The 16,696-nt window shown below is 35.6% G+C and overlaps 1 protein-coding gene and 1 non-coding gene across 3 annotated transcripts in view; both read left to right on the top strand.

The window, feature by feature from the left end:
• LOC118188907 (papilin-like) overlaps nt 1-16,696 on the top strand; it is a 345,995-nt gene that overhangs the window by 107,579 nt on the left and 221,720 nt on the right. The window lies entirely within an intron of this gene.
• TRNAM-CAU (transfer RNA methionine (anticodon CAU)) lies at nt 2,179-2,251 on the top strand. The gene has a single exon. It is a non-coding gene; the product is annotated as a tRNA-Met (tRNA).

Genomic DNA, 16,696 nt, shown 5'->3' with positions numbered 1-16,696 from the left:
ATGATGATCGGACGTGCACTGTAGAATTTATAAGGGTAACCATGCCAGTGGCAGACAGTGATCGGACGTGCACTGTAGAATTTATGAGGGGAACTATGCCAGTGGCAGAGACGGTGATGGGACGCGCGTAGAATTTATGAGGGGAAGTGTATTCAAGGGTGCACTCATTTCGATAACAGTGTCTTGAGCAAAATAATGATAAAATGGTTAAACACTATTCTGCAATTTTAAAAAAGTTTTTTTTTTTTTTTTTTCCCAATGGCAGATTGTGAAATGGCAGATTGTGTGAATGGCAGAAATGTAACCCAGTCCATTAATCTATACAAGGCCGGACGTGGTGGTCTCTTTATTATGGAGGCACCTAATAGGTGGGCTACCATCGCCTTTCCTATGAAAAGACGGACAGTTACAACCATGCCTTCTCCGGGATTCGAACCCAGGCTCTTCGGCATCGCAGTCAGCTTCCCTTACCACTGTACCGACTGGGCGGCTAGTAAAGTCAAATTTGGAATAGAATTTAAGGTTAATAGAATTTAAGCTTTCGCTTGATTTGTGATTTCCCTTCCCTATAGTTATGATTTGGAAATATACAGGATGGAATGAATGCTGTAAATCACAGGTACAGGTAGAAGCTAGGCCAGCACCTCTGTAGTACCAGAGGTCATTGTGGTATTCCTGAATCGGGCTGGCTCTTAAGCTTCTGCCTCAGTTTTAGTGGAGAGCAACGATGTTCGGAGGTTCAGCCACCGCTCCCGTACCCTCAACCTCTCGAGAGGACTCTCGGCTAGCCTTGTATCTTGAGTGCCGCTTTGCCGTACAAGCAGGGCTTAATTTCTAAAATTAGAAGTGCCGGAGCCCTATGAAAGACTCTCGGGAAAGAACAACAAAAATAAATAAAATGACTAATAAAATAATACCTTATAAATTCATTGTACTTTTTGGAGAATAAGCCTTTGATATTTGTGTGGGTGCTTTTCGTTCCTTAAAAGTCTCAACATCCATCCAAGGGTTTGTTTCCCAAAGAAAGAAGAGCATGCATTCAGAAGTTGGAATCGATTTTTAATATGATTTTATTATTTAAAAAAAAATCGAGATCAGATTTCTGCTGAAGTTGCAATTCATTTTCATTAAAGAAATGCGGGAGCTTTCTTGTTTAGGGCTCCGACTAGAGCTATGATTTATCCCAAAAACTAAGAAGTACCGGAGCGGGCTTCCGGTAGACTCAGGTGCAATTTAAGCTCTGCGTACAGGCACTGTACGCTGAGACATCATACCCTGTCTGATTCGAACCCTGGCTCATCGGTACAGTAACAACCAAACCGGCCGGGTAACGTCGAATATGAAAACATAGACAGATTTTACAGCATATATTTATTTCATCGTGTAGTTGGCTATGGATTCAAACTATTGCCACGGTAAGAAATACCTAAAAGATTATCTAATTGTTGGCTCATAATTTTCCCATTATTTATTGCTAGATGAGGGCTGTCATCACCCCCCCCCCCATATATCTAACGGCGAGATCTCGTTTTCAACTCATCGCTTCTCAGTGACTGTCAGTACAATAACCTTAAGAATCAGACGATCAGAGATGTTTTTGTTTTTGTGTTTTCTCAGAGGGGGAGCTTTCAGCGCTCTAACTGAGCGGTTCTTGTCTCTTCTACGGGACAAAACACTGCCTTATAACGCTATCTTGCGGTTTTGCTTCCGATGCCGGTGGGCGCACAGAGAGGAATCTGTTCTCGAAGATCTCGTTTTACTCATCTTCTCTTTCTCAGTTTTCCTTACGCTCCGTTCTGCTTACTTCGAATGTTGTGCAAACCTGTCACTTTGTTTTAATGCGGTGTATTTGCTTTCGCTACCCATTTGTCCCTGTTAAATTAACTAACATAATATTAATCTGTAGGGAAAATAAATATGTTTTGTAAAGTGCTTTTGCAATGAAAAGGATCCTTTCAGCGGTGACTGCCAGGCATTGAAAGCATCGTTATTATGATGTGTGTAATTTACAATTTAACATTAAACGGATTTCGTTTTGCTATGGTAACACCTTTTATGTGCGATTTTATTTTTGGCAAGTTTGTAATTAGTATCACTTGTATTTATTTTGCTCTCTAAAGTTACTGCTATGCACACATTTTATGAATACTGGAATTATCTCTTTAAGGTATTTCTCCCGCCTTCGTGGTGTAGTGGTCAGCACGCTCGACGCATATTCGAGAGGTCCGTGGTTCGAGTCCGGGCGAGGACATTGCTCCTTTTTCATCTCTCTTGCTTCGAAATAACCTAATGTCTCGACGAAGTGACTTTTAATTTACTTAATTTTGTATGATAATACAATGTTTAAAAGAAGATTGCGACTGAATATGATTACGTTTGTAGTCTTCCTGGTTATCCAGAAGTGCGCACTTTTTGGTAAATTTTTAAATGATATATAAAAACGCAATTTAACATTTTAATCAATTATACATTTTTCTCCATTATCTACAATGTCTCGCCATCTTACAGGCAGCTTTTTTATGCCATTGCTGTAGAAAGACTGGTTTTGATGCAAAAAATTTTGAAAGTTCGTTGTGTACATCCTGTTTAGAATTAATTTTTTTTTTCCAGTAAAAAATTTTGTAAGGCACGAAATAAGTGAAAATCACTTGGGGCAAGCTGGAATGCGGCGGAAGCTCCCAATTAAATTCACTCATTTTTTGCGGCGTTGTTCGAACCGTATGCGGTCTAGCGTTATCACGATGAAACAACACTTTCTTGATATTCACCCATCATGGACGGTTTTTAATCCATTCTGAGTTGAGACGGCAAAGTTGTTCACTATAAACTTCTGAATGAATCGTTTGATTTGGTTCTAACAGTTCAAAACTTCCTGAACGGTGTTCATTCCATGCTGCTTTTTCCAACTTAAAATTTTTTAAACCATTTCTGGGCAGTCCTTACACTAATAGTGTGTTCTCCATGTACACTATTAATTTGTATCGCTGCAAACCTGGCAGATTCACCACACGGAAATAAAAAATGCAGTACAGCAAGTTTGTACGGATTATCTATATTCATCTTCTATGGGTAATAAAATGCATTCGATATTTACGAAAGTGGGTGATGGACTGAATAATAAGTTAGTCAAACGATGTGACAAGTTTCAACAGGTTCAGTAAATGCGTCATAGTGAATTCCACGCATACTCTTAATGCGCACGAACTTATGGACTGACCCGGTACGTTAAAGTTGTTTTTGCAATTAAAAAATTAACACAGACATTCAGTGTAAAACCAAACTGTCTCCTGAAAGCGCGAAATGGAAAAGAGGCGGGCTTAACAGCTTTGATAACAAATGCTGTTATAGCAGTATCGGAGAAGTGTTTTTAACCACAGTAGTACTTCGTTTACTTATAGGCAATCTATATACCGTATTTGCCGGCGTATAAGACGCATTTTTTTTCTTTGAAAATAGGTCTGAAAAACGGGGTGCGTCTTAAACGCCGATACTGTGTCTTATACGTCGATGCGTCGTTTGTGAATGGATCAAAGTTTCATGAGATGAAGTGAACACAGAGACAGGGGTTTAAATCATTTAACCCTTTGCGGCACAGTGTGTCTGGTCTGGACACACCTAAAAATTTCCTTCTGTACGCACAGAAAAATTGAATGAAAAAGAATTTATAGGTTACTCTGAACCTTCTTTATTTATAGTAGATGGCAGCTCAACACAAACTAGTCCATATATTTTAGCCATGTTTAGTTTTTTAAGAACATTTTTTCAAAGAAATCTTCCAAATGTTTTTAGGGTATAAAAGGAATTGTTTGAAAAGAAATTTTTATGTTATTTTTTTTTGGCTGTGTGCTAATCTCCTTGTTCTATATTAGTTTTAAATTTTTACCGTGAAATCTTGCCTAAAATCAACGGCGAACCCTAGGTGTGCCCAGACCGGGCTCACCGATCATCTAGGACAACTGAGAGTCTGTATTCTTTGTTTCTCCGCATTTCATCGGTCAGTTCATTGACAACAATGCTCGTTTCAGCACTCTTTTCGAAGCTCTATTCAATCAGTGTGCCACTTTGGGAACACCCACAGAATTAAAACGATAAGTGCTATCTTTACAAAATGTGACTTGTGTACTCCTCTAGGCCTAATTTGACTGCCTACTTTTTTTTAAATCAAAACTCCGACTTTAAAAGGTAGCGTGCCGGAAAGGGTTAAGAAATGTGGCATTAGTAATGTTTTGAGTGGCACAGAGGACAATTCGTTGAATGAGGATTCAAATGCTGATTTAGAAGAGGTTTCAAATGACTCTTCATTTAGTTCCGGAGATGAGTGTCTGAGTGTTGACGAAGGAGATTAAAAGGTGTTCTTTCCCAGATAGATTGGGTATTTGCAGAAAGTATTACTTTGTATTTGTATTACTTTATATATATACGCCGGCAAATACGGTAATTTACATTTTATATTCACATTTCTAATATTAATTTCCTTTGTATTTTACCTATGACAAACATTCCTTATAATTAACCAGTCACTGATTAAAAATCTAGATGGTTCTATCTCTTTCCTAATGTGATGTAGAAGTTTATGTTTAGGTGACGCGTCATCAGTGGCAGTCTTGGAATTGGGTCGTGGTTTAGTTACTTTTTATCAAATGCCTTAACACACTCGTTAAAATCTCATTAGAGGATTTCCGAGGACGACTCTATACAATCATAACCGCAACGAAATTTATCAGGCTCATTATAGTTCTTCTAGGCAGTCATTTTCGAATATCTCGCCTCGGATATTAATTCCACTGCCAGATTCTTTGCTTCCAGGGTCGTCTGCTCCCGCGAAACCTTGACATAGGCGGGGCTTTCATTATTTTTCAATTAGATCATTCTCTTCTGTACAATATTTAGCCTCATCTCTATTCGGTGTAAAGCAATTCATTTTAATTAAAGATGAAGCAGCGTTTTATTTTATTGGTTACTGCAAATCTTCTTGAAGCGATTTTATATGGCGCATGTGCATTAAATTACTAGGTTTTAGTAAACCAATACTTAGCGTTTAAAATTTTTCGTTTTTCTCTTCTCGAGAAAAGAAATTTTAGGCAGTATTTCTTAAGAATTTTCGAAGTGTTGACTGTTAATATTCTACATAATTAAATAAGTTTGATTTTTAAAGTGGGTACTTAAATAAAGCTTGGATTTCTTAATAAATAGAGAAAAATAAAAACAAAAATTTGAAGAGAGATTTAAAAAAAAAACCACTCTGAAAGGTTTTAGATTCGCAAAATAGTTTTTAATTGGGCATATGCTTTAGAATTTCCGATACACAGTCTCGCGCGCTGAGGATAAAATTTTTTTTTCTGTACAACGTTGCCATGGCTTGCTTTGAAATCCTTGAGTTTGTTAATAAAAGATTCGTCTTAAGTTTTACAAAATATGAAATCGATAATAAAAAAGAAAGTTCAAATTTGGGCTTCCACATGACCATATTCGCAGTAGGATTTACGTCATTCAAAATTCGATGGCTCTATGTACCGTTGTTTTATCACAATGCGAAAAATAGTCATACATTTATTCAGATTTTTCATTATTTAATTTCTTCAAATATAATGCGTGACATTGGATGGCAACAGTTTGAAAAGTGAAACGGACATTTATAGTGAACGAACGCAAAATCGCAATACGAAAACAATAGTCCTTCAGGGACAAAGCGCCTTTGGACTAATAATAAAATGTTAAAAAAAAAGGCTAACAATATTAGTTTGATTTATTTGATTGTGGCAAAAGCCCCCTTGGATTTCTGCCTAAGGGAAGTGATGCCTTCGTGAAGGATTTTCTAAGGAAAACTGGCTCGTGGAAAGCAGCTACTAAATAAATATTAAATTAAAATATAATGCTCATTAAGATATACAATACCCATTCATGGTAAAATCCTAGTATGCGGCACGCATTTGACGCGATTTTGGAAATTGTCGCCAACACCAAAATGACGCGTTTACGTTTGTCGCCAAATTTTTGGCAATTGCAAAATGAAGCATCACCATAAGTTTGCGTAGGTAAAAATATAACAAAAGGATCATTTGAAAATGATAAATCCGTAAGGAAACAGTGAGACATAAGAACAAAAGCATGCGTTTAGAAGTTGAAAATAGTTTTTAACATACTTCACAACAAGTAGAAAACAAAAATTAGTATTTAGTAGGTAGTCAGCTTGCATCTATTGTCCATTGAAGCACGGCACGTTTTCCTTCTAGGTCCAATTTTCAAAGAAAAAAAAATTCGTGTTTAAATATTGATCATCCATTACACTGCTCATCGTAAACAAAAAATACGCTATCGAGACTAAAATGTCCTTCTACATCAATAGAACTAAAATCATTCACGCTCACTATTTCGCTAAATGTCATGTGCACTGTATAAAACTTCCTATAAATCAATAAAACTATAATCATTCACTCTCACGCCTGCAAAATAGCTGTACAATCAACAACTCAATAAAAAATAGTTATCCATTATTTTACCGTTATGATAAATAAAACCAGAAACTCGCCAAAGAACCGATAGAGAATATAAACTCTCGCCTCCCGAATTTCGCCAAATCTCATATGTACCTTATACCGATTAAACCTCATTCTTTCTATTACTGAATTTATTTTTAAAATGCACTACATAAACTAAAACAGTTCAATATTACGATTACAATTAATCCTCTTTGAACCATTTGACTAAACAAAATAAAATGGTCAATGAAAACAATGATCATACATAATATCCTCAATCTATATGAAGAGAAAATTGTAGAAATCAAATTTTGAATAACAAAGTACGATACGAAATAACATGTACTAAAAAACTTTGTGCAGAAGATTAGTGGAAAGTTTAAAATGCCAAAGTCGAAAGGAGAGAATATTTTAACACACGATGAAAAAAAAAGTTACAAAGTTAGAAAGAATTATGATAGGAAAAAATGAAAATCCACGTATTTTTATTCAGTTATTCACCTAAGCAGTAATGGCTAGAAATCTGTCAGTCGTATCCTCCCCCCCCCCAAAAAAAAAGTAGTTTCGAGAATTTTTAACTCGTGTAGTTATCGTCTGGCGTATCAATTATTCAGTGTTTCGTTTTTGACTTTCTCATTGCTTTTACACAATATTTGCCACGAGTTATTCAGTTATTAAAATTTCGGTCAAAACTTGTATTCGTGGGTAATCCATAATGGTCACATTTTTTTTTTTGAATTTCTAGATAGCAAATGTATCTCATATAATTCTACTTTTTTTTTTTCAAAAGCTTTTGAAGTGCTGTAGTGATTTATAAATAATTTTACATAACGTTTCAATCTGCACTGCTAATCCGGAACCAACCGAGACGTTTGCTGATGTCAGTTGCATGTCTGGGCAGAATCAGCATTTGGTTAAGACTCAACAAAACGAGTTAAAAATTTACTTGCCTCCTTACATCATTTTTACAGCGAAGCATGTGTTGCGTGCATCTGGCAAAATGCCTTACCTAACTGCTGCCAAACCACGAATAGTTTAAAAAGAAAATGGTGTACTTGACGTTTTCTTTTTCGTGAATGGATTACAAAGTTGTTTGAACTTGAATAAAATCTGCTATGCATACGATGATGCACTTTTGAATCAAAGTTTTGGCAATTGAAACATTTCTGTGAGTAGGTATGAAAAAGTACGGCAAAAATTTCATATTTTATTCTTAAACTAGCGGAAGTACTCGATGCCAGTTTAGTTAGATTGAAAGTAATGTATCGAACAACAGAGAGAACGATACCTCTGTAATCCTTCTCTAATAACTAAAGAATTAATAACTGTAGAATATAATCTATATCTCTAATAACTATAGAAAAATAAACGACTTTCCTCTCATTATATCAGCATCACCATCACACAGTTTTTAATGATGTCTTTCTAATCAAATGGTCGTAAAAGCTTAAGCTCCATCCAATATTTCATCTATATTAAATTTTAGTCTAATAAGTGTGGCAAAAAATTGATCATAATTGATCAGAAATCAGTAACAAACATTCTTCTTTATATATACAGATTTTGTAAAACTTACAAATTTTTTATTAACAAAAACACTACGCTTTAAAAAGCGAGTAGTAGCAACACTTTTCGAAATAAAGCATTTTTATCTCCAATGCGCCACACTGTTGCCACTCGGGAAAATGAATGCGAAAATTAGTGTTTTTAGAGTTTTTAGTTAATATCTCGGCTGATTAAAGTCGTACGAAGATGGGAACACTCGAAATGGTTTTCCACGAATTTTTGGAATCGGGAATAATGTATTTAATGTTTGGAAATGCTATTTTTATTTCATTGTTATTAAACTATGGTTCGATTGCCGGCGAAGGCGTTGCTCACTTATCATCTCTTGTGCTCCCCCCCCCAAAATACCTAATGTCTCTACAGTGGCGCCCGAACTAAAAAGGTTTTGGATGATGATTCACCTCACCCAGAATTTGGCGATTGAGTCCCCTAAAAACCCCAGTCGCCTTTTAAAAGGGGGGGTATATAAGGTATTTCTCCCGCCTTCCTAGCGTGCCTTCGTGGTGAAGTGGTTATGCACGCTGGGCCGGTATTCCAGAGGTCCGTCGTTCGATTCTCGGCGAAGGTGTTGCTAATTTTTCATCTTGCTTGCTTCCAAGAATACCTAATGTCTCTACAAGTATTATACTTGTGTTGACATTTTGTATGGCAATTAATCCAATGAAGTTGCCTCAGGCCAGCTGTATGTCTGTAGGCTATAGCTGTATATCTGTGGGTCTGCCACTTAAAAGATAAAATAAAATTATTTATTTATTTTATTATTTATTATAATAAATCTATTTAAAAAATATATATATTGTTGCGTTTTTCTTTTCTGACCCAGTTGTTACGTTATTTTCTTCCTTCAGGTTCGCACGGGGTTTGTAGATTTGGAGTGACGACACTTGATGAAATATCGAAACACACTTTATTTACTAGTATTGTCAGGACAGCTCCAAAACACGTTTTACAGTCGTCGATGAACTACTATAAACACGCTGACACGATCAGCGACACAGCCTTAATTTACATTCAGGTTACTTTAAAACAATTTTCGGAATTAAACTTACTAGCTATGGATTCACTCTTTTTAGATAATTCTACTAAAATTAATCTTAGGAGATAATATAATAATATTTCTTTAGTAAATATATATACATATATGTATTTAATATATAAATAGGCTCAAAATTAAAATCTCTAAATACAGTTTTTCATTTTCTTGATACTGAAAATTCGTTTTTTAAGTCCAAAGGGATTTGAATCCCGAAGGACTATTAGTTTCGTTTTGGCATTTTGCGTCGGACTCATAAATGTCGGTTCACTTTTCAAACTGTTGCCACAAAATGTTAGAGTCCTGCATTATATTTGAAGAAATTAAATAATGAAAAATCTGCATAAATGTATGTATATTTCTCGTATTGTGATAAAACAACGGTACATAGAGTCATCGAATTTTGAATAACGTAATCCTCCAACGAATATGAGCATGTGGAAGACCAAATTTGAAATTTGTTTTATGATCGATTTCCTATTTTTTAAAACTTTGACGAATTTTTGATAAACAAACTCAAGAATTTCAAAGCGAGCAATGGCAACGTTGTGCAGAAAAAACATTTTTATCTCCAGCGCGTGAGTAGTCTCTGAATCGGAAATTCTAAAGATATGCTCGTTTTAAAACTATTTTGCGATATTGCTGTTGCACTGGATCTTATGGTTTAAGTGCGAGGAACATGATATTTAATAAAGAAAGGTAACACACAAAATGTTAAAAAACGCCCCTTTGGACGTAATTTAAAATCTGAAACATTTCAGATTTTTTTTTTTTTATTTTTTTTTTTAATGTACATAATGTGAAGTTCTATGGTTTTCAACTGTCATTTTGTCACTATGTATGTTTATGGCGCTTTTTCTAAGTGTTCGTTTCCAAGATTCGAGGTTTCGTTTTTATATGGCCCACCAGCGGCCGAGCGGTAAAGTCGCTGAACACTGGTAGTTCGGTCCGAGGATCGAATCCCGCGAACGGGCTGGCTGCATGGGTGTTTTTGTGGTTTTCCCCATGTGTAACGTGTATACGAGCCAGTTACCCTTAGAAAGTCCTCCACGAAGGCATCCCTTCCTTAGGCAGGTAGCCATAGTGTGCTTTGCCATAATTAAATACACGACCACCACACCGTTTTTATATGAATTTTAAAGTCTTTTAAAAGCATTTGATGAAATCGTTTTATGGTTTTTGACCTCAAATGGACCAGGAGAACAAAACATATTAATCGACTTTTATGAAGTTTAAGTTCATTTTCCTCTGATAAGTTCTGAATTGGAGTTTCAATAAAAGGAGATTTATTTTAATTAATTTTTATTTGTATAATTTTGTATATTTTCCCTTTCGCATTTTTAATTTTCGAGAACTATGAATTCCTTCTTTAATTCTATTAGTTCTGATATGTTATAACTCTTATACATTATGCCTTGCAATTATTATATGGTTGCAATTATTATATTATAGAGGAATTGCCTTGCTTTTATTCCAATTTACTAATTAATTTAGATGCTTTAAGTATTCTTTAATATATATATTTAATTAAAAATAATATATGTTTTAATGACAATTGACCCTTTTGGCATTTGCTCGCTTTTCTAACCTTTACTTTAATAAGCGTTTAAATGCTTTGACTTCACTTCCCTCAAATTACATTTGCAATTACACGAACGTGTTGTAAAGTGGTTAAACTAGTTCCGCTTCGAATGATTTATTATAGTTAATTTTTCATGCGATGTCTTTAAAAAAATCTGAAGTTTTAAATTGAGCTTCGTCAGATATGTTTTTACTGTTTTTTCCCGTAGTAGTTTAAATAATCCGCTAAATCAATGCACTGTTTTATTCATTCAATGAATTGTTTATGTTAATTTATTTTTCGTTTCGTTTCTGTAATACCCTAAAAATTCTTTGAAATAATTCAGTTAATCGACTTTGGAACAGAGATTTTCACGTGCAGTGTGATTCTACCTTTATTAATATATTGCTCAGAAATATTATTTGAAGACGAAATTTTTGTTTGATTTATGTGGTAGCATAAAAATAATGAACTGCAATAAATAATGGATTTTGTTTTGTTTTGCCTTTCTTTCCGAATTATTTTGTAACCTGTCTCTTTGAAAAGGGATTTTTCGATATGGATGCTTTTATTGTTAGAAAAAGTGATCATATTGGATGGTCACCACGAAAGGGTACACTGTTTTAGGAAGGTTAGGGAAGTTTTATTTAGTGAGAACTGGGGATAATTTGGCCGTCACGGGAGTGAATGGTTTGGGAAGAATGGAAATCTTCCGTCCTCGCAAAGTGGAAGAACAAAAGTTAAGTCTGAAGAAGTTTTGGTACTTTTCTGTTTTACCAGCGCAGGCGATAAAGTCGCCAGTAATGTTACAACTAATGCCTAACGGAATATCCTCGCTGGTAACCTTTTACGCATCATTTTCAAAACAAATCGCAGCCATTTCTTATCAGATTGATTGTTTCTTTCAGTACTGGAATACAATTACATAGAATTTCTATCAGAGAGTTAATTGTTGTGCCCTAAGGCCATTCGCGGTAATTAAGTCAATTAGGATGCAATCACACCGCTCACCCCGAAGGCGAAAATATAGAAAAGTCAAGGGTTAAGTTCATCCATTCTAATAAGAATCCACTAGCGAAGTAAAGCACTGCGGTTTTATATAATTTTTGAATAAGCTATTCGTACGAATTGAAATAATTCTTGCATTTAAACTTGCATTCCAAATTAAGATTTAGCTTGAAATTAATGTAGATAATTACTGAGAAAATTAGATTTTTGTAGCGTAGTTTATGCGCCGGCTCATATCACTTGGGGTCACGTGATATGAGCCGGCGAATCAGGATGTTGAATCGTGAAAGCATAGTAAATTCTTAAATGAATGTCTTTTTTCAAATTTATTGTCTTTATTTATTGGCTTTTTTACAAAATTTTAAACAATATTAAAATGTTTATGGCTTCAAAATAAAAAAATTTTAGAACTAACATTTTTCATGCGTATACTGTATGTTGTCGCCAATAAAGTCTGCCTGGCGAGATTTCCGCCGGCGAAACGGAAAAGTACCGAAGTGTTATTATTATGAAAACAGTTTGATGAAACTTTGACTTGATAATGTGTACTTTTATGTCATCTGGAATTATCAATGATGATTTTATAGCAAGACAGTAGAAATAACTTAAGATTTTTAATTATTGTAGATATGAGAACATCGTTTTGTTATTGTAGAAAAGAGATTTCACTAAAACACATTTAATGCGAGCGTTTGAAATCTATTTATTAGCATTTATTTAAATTATTGAGATTTTATATCTTTTGATCATCCTGTGACCATCATCAAACTGAACTCCAAGGGAAATGAACCCATCAGTGTCCGAATAGTAAAATCGCTGAACACTAGAAGTTCGAACAATGTTCAAAATCTGGTGAATGGACTGACTGCATGGGCGATTGCGTGATGTTGTTCATGCGTAATCTGAATGAGATCCAGGTTCCCTTAAAACGTCCTGCCACATCTGCGACCGAGCGGTAAAGACGCTGAACACTGGTAGTTCGGTTCGGCGAACGGGATGGCTGCATGGGTGTTTTAGGGTTTTCCCCCATGTGTAATATGTATACGAGCCAGTTTTCCACCAGCGGCCGAGCAGTAAAATCATTGTACACTTGTAGTTCTGTCCTGGGTTCGATTCTAGGCGAATGGGCTGTCTGTATGGGTGTTTCGCGCTTTTGTCCATGTGTAATGTGTATACGAGCCAATTTTCCTTAGAAAGACTTCCACCATAGCATCCCTTCCCCTTAGGCAGTGTGGTTTTGCATAATCAACTAAATATAAAACCAAGCCAATCCCTTAGAAAGTCCTCCACGAAGACATTCTTCGCCTCAGGGAGATAGCCCTCTCATGCTTTGTCTTAAGCTAAATAATTCAATCCAATGTACAGAAACTGCGAGTCTGTGTTAATGGCTCGCATATTGAAATTTTAAGAATAGTTACTTGGGAAACTGTTACAAAAGCTTAGCAGAAAGGCATAAGTGCCGGCCATTAAATAGATATATATATTTTTTTAAAAAAAAAATTGAAGAATGTTGCGTAACTTGGATATGGCAAAGCGGAGAAGGGTACCTGTCTTCTTAAAGGGTGGGATGCCTTTATGGAGGACTTTATGCCAGAAACTAACTCGTATGCATCCTTAAACATGGGGAAAATCATTCGTACAGCCAACCCATTCTTGGGGATCTAACCCGGGTCGAACTGCCAGTATTCAGCGATTTTTAACCACTCTGCCACTGATGGAGCCATTTGAAAGGGGGAGCTAATCGTAAAGGACCTGTGATAAGAAACATTCCTCACATTTGTTCGTGTGATTAGCATATCTAGCTCCGAACTGAAAGATTTGGTTCAATTAGCCTGAAGAGCGTAATTGATTTTTCATGATTTCTGCTCCACTTGCTCCCAAATGATAATTACACATAATATAGTAGTTGTTGTTAAAAAGCTCTTGTTTGGTTTGTAACTTATATGTTTGCATGAGATTATACAAACTGAATTTAACTAGTAACGTGTAATGGTTACTGCCACTTGGTATACAAGCAAGATGCATTCATTGATTATTCAATATAGGCACAGATTTCTTATATAATGAAATATCTTTCTTTATATATTTATGAATAAATTATTCTAAACCGGTTAAATTTTCTAACGTTTTCTAAATTTGATGGTAAACCTTTCAGAAGCTATGAATAAATGCTCCGATAACTTAATACTTTAATTCTGTAGCACGCATCTATATGCTACGCTCTGTACAAATCTCCTTCCCGAGATTTATTTTATTCGATGATTCCGCCGAGTCAAATTATCGCCAGTTACGCATGAGCTGACACGAGTAGTTTTCTTCATCATCGAGTCATCAATGTTATCTCCGCTGAGAAATTCCAAGGAAATGTTCTTTGGTGTTAGGTTTCTTTATCCTTCTTTCTTTTTCTTCGAGAAATTGTCGATATGTGAGTGCACACGAAGACAGATTCAGGAAGAAAGACACGGTTTTCTTTCTGGAAGATATAAAAATAGCTTTATGAAGACAGCAACAATCAATTTTACCAATTAAAAACGCGTAAAAAATTGTTTTATTGGACTTTGATACCCAGGGCTTTTGAAATGATGTCTGTGATTATAATTATCTAATGGTGGACCAGGCTATAAGAATTACGCAAATGGTAGCTCTTTGGAGTACATTTAATTCTGTCTTGTGGGCACCACATTATTTTTTTTTACGGCCTATTGAGTTACACACATTTTTTGCTGTATTTCATTTAAATTTATTTCCTCGAATTTCATTCGAGATATATATCTCATTCAATTAACTCAGTTCTCACTTCGCAGCAAAGCAAAAATACATAAAAACTCAAAACATCTCCATTAAAAATTGCAAAATACATAAAAATTAAACACCAAATACAGTTAAAACAGTTAAAAAAATATTTTTACGATTAAAATTAAGAGTTTCTACTCAAAAACAATTCGGCTGGCTGAAGAGAAGGTAGATTTTTTAGGGCACAAAACTGAATATATGCTTTAGTCCCACTCGGCAAAAAGACACCGAAAGTGCAGAAACTGAATTCACTATTCTACCGAGTTCCAAATGTAAACAAATGGCGGTTTGTTAGGCTTAACTCGCCATTTATACTTTTAAATTTTTGATAATTTTAGAACTTATATTCTAGAAACGTAAAAAACCACGTAATTTATTCTCTTTTAAGGCAAAAAATTTGGATCGATAAAATGAGTACCAAGTTCGCTTGGGCACTAAACACTGAGGGTCCTGCGACAAGCTGACCACTTGTTCAGAGCATATGCTTACACACCCCGGAGCCCACGGTCAAGAAAGCAGATTTCGGGCACTGCAGGCCTTGGCCCATTAGGGCTGTTACGCCACTGAGTTTAGTTTTAGTTTTAGTTTAAGGCAAAAAATGCACAATTTACCATCATGTAAGAATAAAAAAAAACTAAGCTTACCGAGCCCGGTAACAGAGTTGAAATATATTTACATATAATTGGTGCAGCCGATTGCAACGAAAAAGGGAGATGCACAACTATACGTTATAGCAGTCCCATATAAAAAAATTTCAACGTTCTATGGCTACTCCTTCTTGAGTTACGTGAGGTACATACATACGTACGTACAGATGTCCAGAAGAAATCTCTTCTGAACCCATTTTACAATCCTTTTTGGCAACGACAGTCTTTTATTCTGTTCGTACGTGCAGATGTAACGCAAAAACCTCGTTCAGATGGTTTAGTGAGAGATTGAAATGGATATTTTCGTTGAAATATGATACCCGAAATTTTTTGCGATTACAATACTTTCTTTACTTCGTACAAGGAAGTAAAAGAGTATTAAATATTTTTTATGTTCTGGGGATTTTTTTCCCTCTTAATTAACAGGCTGCCATTGTAAAATTATATTTCCAACTTATTTTCGCACTTTTTACTTTATATCTTCCTTCTCTTGTTACAAATGGTCCTTGTTATATGACTTATTTTTAAACAGTGGGCTCCCCCTTTTTTTCTTTTAACTAGCTAATGTTAGGGGAAAAAATATGTCAGGTTGTTATTTAAAAGTTGAGCCCAAAAGAATCTATTCTACCAGTCTATTCTACCATTTCTACCATTTATTTTTTCTAAATTTCTACCATTTATTTTTTTCTAAATTTGATGGTAAACCTTTCAGAAGCTATGAATAGATGCTCCGATAACTTAATACTTTAATTCTGTAGCACGCTACGCTCTGTACAAATCTCTCAGTCGTAATACTTATTATTTTAGACCCTTTTTATATAAGATGTTCTTTGTATTATTATTATAAATAAAGCTTGATAAGGTACCTGCTATAAATAAGCGGCTAAAATAATGATAATAATAACAGGCCGAGCGCCGCCGGAGAAGGCATGGTTGTAACTGTCCGTCCCTTTATAGGAAGCGATGGGGGCCTACCTATTAGGTGCCTCCATAATAAAGAGACAGGTGATGGTGACAGGTGAATGCAGGGCCCGGACACCCGGACGGCTTAATATGACAAATCGGGTGTCGTCCGGTACCCGCACCTATTTAGAACAACACAACCCTGGCGACTTCCTGAAAGGGCTGCATCAGGAATATATTAATGGAGAATATGTGGTATTGACGTGGCCAAACAAGGGCGTGTGCATATATATGCTTCAGTATACAATTAATAAAAAGTTTCATACATAGGTATATTGGTGGTATAAGTACATTGGATACATATGTATATTGGTCTAAGTGGTTAATGAGATAGGCATAATAAAGAGACAACCACATCTGGCCTTGTAATAGATTAATGGACTGTGTTACATTGTAACTGTTCGCAATCTGCCATTGGAGGGGGAAACAATAACAGGCCGAGCGATAAATTCGCTGAAAACTGGTAGTTCCGTCCTGGGTTCGAATCCCGCCGAATGGGCTGGCTGCATGGGCGTTTTCGTGGATTTCCCCATGTGTAACGTGTATGCGAACCAGTTTTGATTGCAATGCTTCTACGAAGGCATCCCTTCTCTTAAATGCTTTGCCATAAGTAAAACCAAACCTATATCAGTAATAAATTATTATT

Source organism: Stegodyphus dumicola, chromosome 4 (assembly GCF_044657685.1).
Source record: "Stegodyphus dumicola isolate Sdum_Otavi_A_Nest chromosome 4, ASM4465768v1".
Classification (NCBI taxonomy): domain Eukaryota; kingdom Metazoa; phylum Arthropoda; class Arachnida; order Araneae; family Eresidae; genus Stegodyphus; species Stegodyphus dumicola.
Note: the sequence above shows the minus strand (reverse complement) of the source record. Positions and strands in the feature narration are given on the sequence as shown.